We start from the raw sequence: 7,500 nt of genomic DNA on the forward strand, positions 1-7,500 counted from the left end.
GCTTTTAGAGAAAACTGAGTGCGAGAGAGACTTGGGAGTTCTAGTGAGTCCGGACCTTAAACCCAGGAATCAGTGCATTAGCGCCTGGAATAAAGTTAACAGAGCATTAGATTTCATTGCTAGGACGGTAACGAATAGAGGTGCAAAGGTAATTATTAAACTCTATCTAGCGATAGTTAGACCCATCCTTGACTATGCGGTACAGTTTTGGTCTCCATCCTACAGAATGGACATCAATTCACTAGAATCAGTACAGAGAAGAATGACCAAAATGATACATGGACTCAGAAATTTGCCTTACGAAGAGAGGCTTAGGCATCTTAACTTACACTCTCCGGAAAGACGTAGAGTGTGGGGTGATCTAATAGAGGTGTTCAAGTGGATCAAAGGCTTTAACAAGGGTGGTGCAAACAAGGTCATCATATCAAAATAACAGGGCAGGATTCGCAGTAATGGTTATGAACGGGACAAATATAAATTTAAAAAGGAAATAGGCAAGAATTGGTTTACTAATAGGGTGGTCGACGAATGGAATAAACTTAGTAACCTTGTAGTAAGCGCTGAAACTATCAGTTGTTTTAAGAAACGATTAGACAACTTTATGGATGGGGATGACAGGTGGTGATGGATACGGAGCTGCCTAGTGTAGGCCTTATGGTCTCTTACAGTCTCCTTCATTCTTATGTTTTTATAAAGGGCGAAGACTGTCTTGAAAGAGAAATCTTGAGGTTTCTGGTCGATGATGTTCTCATGGTCAGATGACGATGCATTCAGTTGTGTTGCGAGTCTCGTTATCTTCATCATTATCATGTATTTGCAATAGGTGCAATTAATATTTTCGCGAAAGTTGAGAGCGCCTTTGAGCCTTGCCAGAGGAAATGCCTTCTTTTTTGATGTTGTGTGAGTGTGTTTGTGTCCTCTGCCATGTGCATAGCCGTGTTACAAAAGCATGTTTATACATATACACACATTCACACGCTCACACACACACACACACACACACACACACACACACACACACACACACACACACACACACACACACACACACACACACACACACACACACACACACACACACACACACACACATATATATATATATATATATATATACACACATATACGATAGGCTTTTTCCCCCTTACAAGGAGATAGCAAATATCAAAGGCATACAAACCACTCCCACCCATTCCATCCCTATCACACTCCACTCCCATCCACCCTCTTTCCTCCCTCTTATCTTGGCACCTCCTGGATGAGGGGTCATCCCTGCATCTTGTCCACTGCCCTGGGTAAGAAGCAGTGTCGCAAGACACAGCATCCATCTCATCCCAGGTAGGCCCTCATGTTCACTCCTTCCACATCTGCCTTCCACACCTCTTTTACTAGTCTTTCTTCGCTCATTCTTTCCATGTGTCCAAACCATCCCAATACTCTTTAATCCACCCTATCTCTCAGCTCCCTTCCCACTCCCGGTCTCCTCCTCACCTCACTCTATCTAGCCTAATAACCCCTATCATACTTCTCAGACACCTCATCTCAAACACATTCAAACTTCTCTCTTCCTCTCTTATGTTCCATGTTTCTGCCCCATACAGTGCTGTCGGCACAATTACTCCTTCATACAATCTCCTCTTAGCATCCATTCCCAAATGTCTATTTCTCATTACACTTCTCTCAATCTACATCCCACCTCCACTCCTCCCTTTCCTTCCACATTCGCACCCAAGTATCTAAAAGTATCCACTTCCTCCAGTCTCTCTCCCTTAATACTCGCTTCCAATCTGCTGCCACTATCACCCCTTGTACATCTCATTACCTTACTTTTACCCACATTTATCTCCAACTTCCTTCTTTCACATACTTTCCAAAAATATGTCACTAACTTCTTCAATCCCTCCTCTGATCCTGCTACAAGCGCAGTGTCGTCCGCAAGCAACAGCAGGCTTATTTCCCACTTTTCTCCATTTTCTATAACCATCTCCTATCTCTGACCCACCACACTTGCATTTACCTCTCGCACCACCCCATCCATGTATAAATTGAACAGCCAGGGTGACATAAAACATCCCTGACGAAGTCCCACCTTTACCCACAAACCATTCACTCTCTCCATTTCTAATCCTGACACACTTTCTACTATCGTAAGAACTCTGGTAGCTTCTAAAAGCTTTCATCCTATCCCGTATATCTGCAATACCTCCCACAGTGCCTTCCTGTCTACCCTGTCATAAGCCTTTTCCAGATCCATAAAAGCCCAAAAAACATCCTTACCTTTTCTTATAGCTTTCTCACATATCTGTCTTACCACAAAAATCTGATCTACTCAACCTATACCTGTCCTAAACCCACACAGTTCCTCACCAATCACTCGCTCTATTCCTCTCCTAATCCTTTCAATCAAGACCCTCCCATAAGCCTTACCAACTACACTTAGCAAGCTAATCCCTCTGAAACTACCACATTCACACTTGTCCCCTTTTCCCCTGTAAAGTGGAACTATACACGCACTCCTCCAGTCCTCCGGCACTCTACCCTCTCTTAAACAAACATTAAATAACCTCACCAGCCAGTCCACCATAACTGTATCTCCTTTTTTCAGACAATCTGCATGGCATCCATCCAGACCAGGTGCTTTACCTGCTCTCATCTTAACAACTGCCTTCACTTCATCTTTCCCTATTTCACCTCCATTTTTCTCACTCATCACAGTCATTTTCTTCTTCACATTTAGCAACTCCTTAAATAAGTCTGTCCATTTTCCTCTTACTGCCTTCTCTTCCATTATCATCCCTCCATCTACACCTTTCACCTTTTCTTCTCTACTTGATTCGCCTCCTCTTCCTCTCTTATTTTTTTTCAAAACATCTTTTTCTTACTTTAAAAAAATTCTATCATACTCTTTCCCTATTTCACATCTACTTTCCTCTTTGCCTCCTTTATCTTATGATTTACTTCTCTTTTCTTTACTTTGTACCTCTCGTGTGATTCCCTCGTCCTATTTTGTAACCAATCTGTGAAAGCTCGCTTCTTCTCTCCTACAGCCTTCTTTGCTTCCCCATCCCACCACTCACTACCCTTCCTATTGTTTCCTTTCGTCCTCCTTGTTCCACACACCATCTTTGCACACCTTATGACTCCCTCCTTGAACCATCCCCATTCCTCCACTCCTAGTTCTACTCTACCCTTCACTCCCTCTCACTCCTCTCTCAGCTTCATGTACTCCTTCTCCTTTTCTTTCTCATTTAAGCAGTTCACTCTAAGCACCTCTCTACCTTTTTGTCCTTTTCCTCTTTCTCCATCTATCCTCCATTCTCAACATACCTTCCACCCGAAAATGATCTAATATTCCCCCACTCTCTCTCCTTAAAACAAATACATCCTTAACTCTTCCTATTACACTCCTATCTACCACAACAAATTCCATTAACGCTCTACCACCTTTCCATTAACCACCCTCTCCCATGTGTATTTAAGCTTGACTTTCTTCACAAACGCTGTATTTGCTATCATCAACCCTCTTTCTCGACACATCTCCACCATCAACTCTCCACTACGATTCTTTCCTGGAACTCCACATTTCTCAAACACTGTTTATTGGTTCATTTCCTTCCCTAGCATTAAGGTCTCCCAATACTAGTACACACACACGTACACACACACGTACACACACACACACACACACACACACACACACACACACACACACACACACACACACACACACACACACACACATATATATATATATATATATATATATATATATATATATATATATATATATATATATATTATATATTATATATATATATATATATATAATATTATGCACTGTGTTTAACGCCTCCTATACACAAAATGACACATATACACACAAATGTACAAATAAATCATACGTATGTATTTGTGTACATAATTACCGAAGAAAAAATATAACATGTACACTTACGTAATCTCAAGACGTTATCCACTAAACTTAGGTCGAAAAGGAAACAATAAAAAATCGAGCAAGAGCCATTAAATGTATGATTAAAGACATCCTTCTCCATTAGGAAGACAAACTCTATAGCGTTCTTAGCCTTCGATGTCCACTCTCTCCTCTCCCCCTCCCCGTCTCCCCCTCTCCCCCACCCCCCATCTCAATGTCACTACATCTCCCAGATTGGAATTCAACCTTGGTCTTACGGGCCTATCTTCGTCAAGGTGAAATGACCCTTAAGTTCTTGTGACCTAAAGGTGGGAATCACTTGGGGTCTTTTGTGTGGGTTACGACCCTGGGGGAGACAATGAAATGGCCAACAAAAATCGCTACGTCTCTCTCGGACAGGCGATGGACTTGGCGTTCTGCTCCTCCTCTTGTTGTTGTTGTTGCTATTGCTGTTGTTGCCGTTATTGTTGCTGTTGCTGCCGTTGTTGTTGCCGTTGATGTTGTGGATGTTGTTGGTGGTGGTGGTGATGCTGGTGCTGCTACTACTACTGCTACTAATACTACTGCTGCTACTACTACTACTGCTGCTACTACTACTACCACTACCACCTCTACTACTACTACCACCTCTACTATTACTACCACCTCTACTACTACTACCGCTACTACTACTACCGCTACTACTATCACCGCTACTACTACCACTACCACCTCTACTACTACCACCACCACCTCTACTACTACTACCTCTACTACTACTACTACTACCTCTACTACTACTACTACTACCTCTACTACTACTACTACTACCTCTACTACTACTACTACTACCTCTACTACTACTACTACTACCTCTACTACTACTACTACTACCTCTACTACTACTACTACTATCACCGCTACTACTACTACTATCACCGCTACTACTACTACTATCACCGCTACTACTACTACTATCACCGCTACTACTACTACTATCACCGCTACTACTACTACTATCACCGCTACTACTACTACTATCACCGCTACTACTACTACTACCTCTACTACTACTACCTCTACTACTACTATCACCTACTACTACTACCACTACATCCACTACTACTACTACTACTACCACTACATCCACTACTACTACTACTACATCCACTACTACTACTACCACTACATCCACTACTACTACTACTACTACCACTACATCCACTACTACTACTACTACCACTACATCCACTACTACTACTACTACCACCTCTACTACTACCTCTACTACTACTATCACCTCTACTACTATCACCGCTACTACTACTACTATCACCGCTACTACTACTACTATCACCGCTACTACTACTACTACCACTACCACCTACTACTACTACCACTACATCCACTACTACTACTACCACTACATCCACTACTACTACTACTACTACCACTACATCCACTACTACTACTACTACTACTACATCCACTACTACTACTACTACCACTACATCCACTACTACTACTACCACTACATCCACTACTACTACTACCACTACATCCACTACTACTACTACTACTACCACCTCTACTACTACTACTACTATCACTACTACTACTATCACCTCTACTACTACCACCTCTACTACTACTACCTCTACTACTACTATCACCTCTACTACTACCACCTCTACTACTACTACCACCTCTACTACTACTACTATCACCTCTACTACTACCTCTACTACTACTATCACCGCTACTACTACTACTACCACTACCACTACTACTATCACCGCTACTACTATCACTACTACTACTACTATCACCTCTACTACTACCTCTACTACTATCACCGCTACTACTATCACCGCTACTACTACTACTATCACCTCTACTACTACTATCACCTCTACTACTACCTCTACTATCACCTCTACTACTACTACTACCACCTCTACTACTACTACTACTATCACTACTACTACTACCTCTACTACTACTACTATCACCGTTACTACTTCCACTACCACCACTACCGCTACTACTACCACTACCACTACTACCGCTACTACTACCGCCACTACTACTACTACTACTACCGCTACTACTACTACTACCATCATTATTTCTATCACTACTTATATCAATACTACTATCACTACGACTGCCACTATTAATAACAATACTAATAACACTTCTGCAAACACTACCATTACTATTACTACTAACACCACTACCACCACTACGACTACTCAGGATCTTTCTACTATTATTTCTTTGCCTCTTCCTGCTCCTTTTCCTTCTGCTCCTTCTTCCACTTCCTCCTTTTCCTCCTCTTCCTCCTCCTCTTTCTCCCCCTCCTCCTATTCGCCCTCCTCTTCCCTCCTCCTTCCTTGTCGTCTTCCTTTTCATTATGGAAGGTGATGTCCAATTGTTATTTTCATTTCGGGATATTGATTGCTGCTGGGGAGACGGTGTGGAGGCGAGAGTCGGGGGGGGGGACACCTGGAGAGAGGCGGGGCCGAGACAGAGACAAACAGAGAGAAGTAACGACTTGACGGCGTAGTGGTACCGTTCAAGACAGCCACTACGGCGGTCCGGGTTCGAATCCCGCCCAGGTCCGAAATAATTTCAGTATCGCTGCGCTGGGAGTCGTTACTCCAGCTCTCGTGGCCGGGGAGTTGGTGGTGTATGCGTGTAAGGTCACAGCATTACCCATAGATCGGTCATATATGAGCTCTGAGTTCTCTACCGTGAGAGTAATACCTGTCGATCACAGGTCCAACACGTGAGCTAAGACCATGGTTAATCACACACACATACACACACACACACACACACACACACACACACACACACACACATATATAATATGTATGTATGTATGTATGTGTGTGTTGAGACATTCTGACAAGTTGAGGTTAGGTGGGAAGAGGAAAGTCTTATTCCGACTTTTATCCATGACTAGTTTCGCTACAAGCTTTTTCAAAACAATATTGCTACAGGGCTAAAAGTGGCGTATATGTACAAGTGCATATCTTTCCGAGTGCAAAGGAACTCGTATGTTACAATGACAGGCATTATTTAAAATTGTAGTGGAAACTAATTAATAACAATTTGGCAAGAAAAGTAGTATTACTAGAAAAGAAAAGAATAATGTCAAAAGAAAACTAATGTACGAATAATTTTTGTTTGTTTGAACTAATACGAAAAATGTGGACAGGAAAGTGTGAGATTTAGTCCGGGGGTCTAGTGTATGGTACAGATCGTACAGATTTCTCCTCATTGAAGGCATAATTTTAAGTCTAGTGTCCTTTTGTTTGTGTCATTGTAATTAACTATGTGTAGAGATTCAATGATTTTTCTTTATTTTTGTGTAGTCCTTGGGCCAAGATGATGAATTTCTCCCAATCTGGTAAGTGTCCTTCTGTGTCTACGTGGTTTACGAGGGCGTTTGTCTCATGGTGGTGTCTAATGTCCGCTTTGTGTTCTTTGAGTCTGTTTGTCAGTCCTCTGTATGTTTCTCCGAAGTATGCGCTGTCGCATCCGTTGCAGGGAATTTTGTAAACTATGCTGGTGTCGCT

This window comes from Oratosquilla oratoria, chromosome 7, assembly GCF_046742065.1.
Source record: "Oratosquilla oratoria isolate Oo_2021 chromosome 7, ASM4674206v1, whole genome shotgun sequence".
Lineage (NCBI taxonomy): Eukaryota > Metazoa > Arthropoda > Malacostraca > Stomatopoda > Squillidae > Oratosquilla > Oratosquilla oratoria.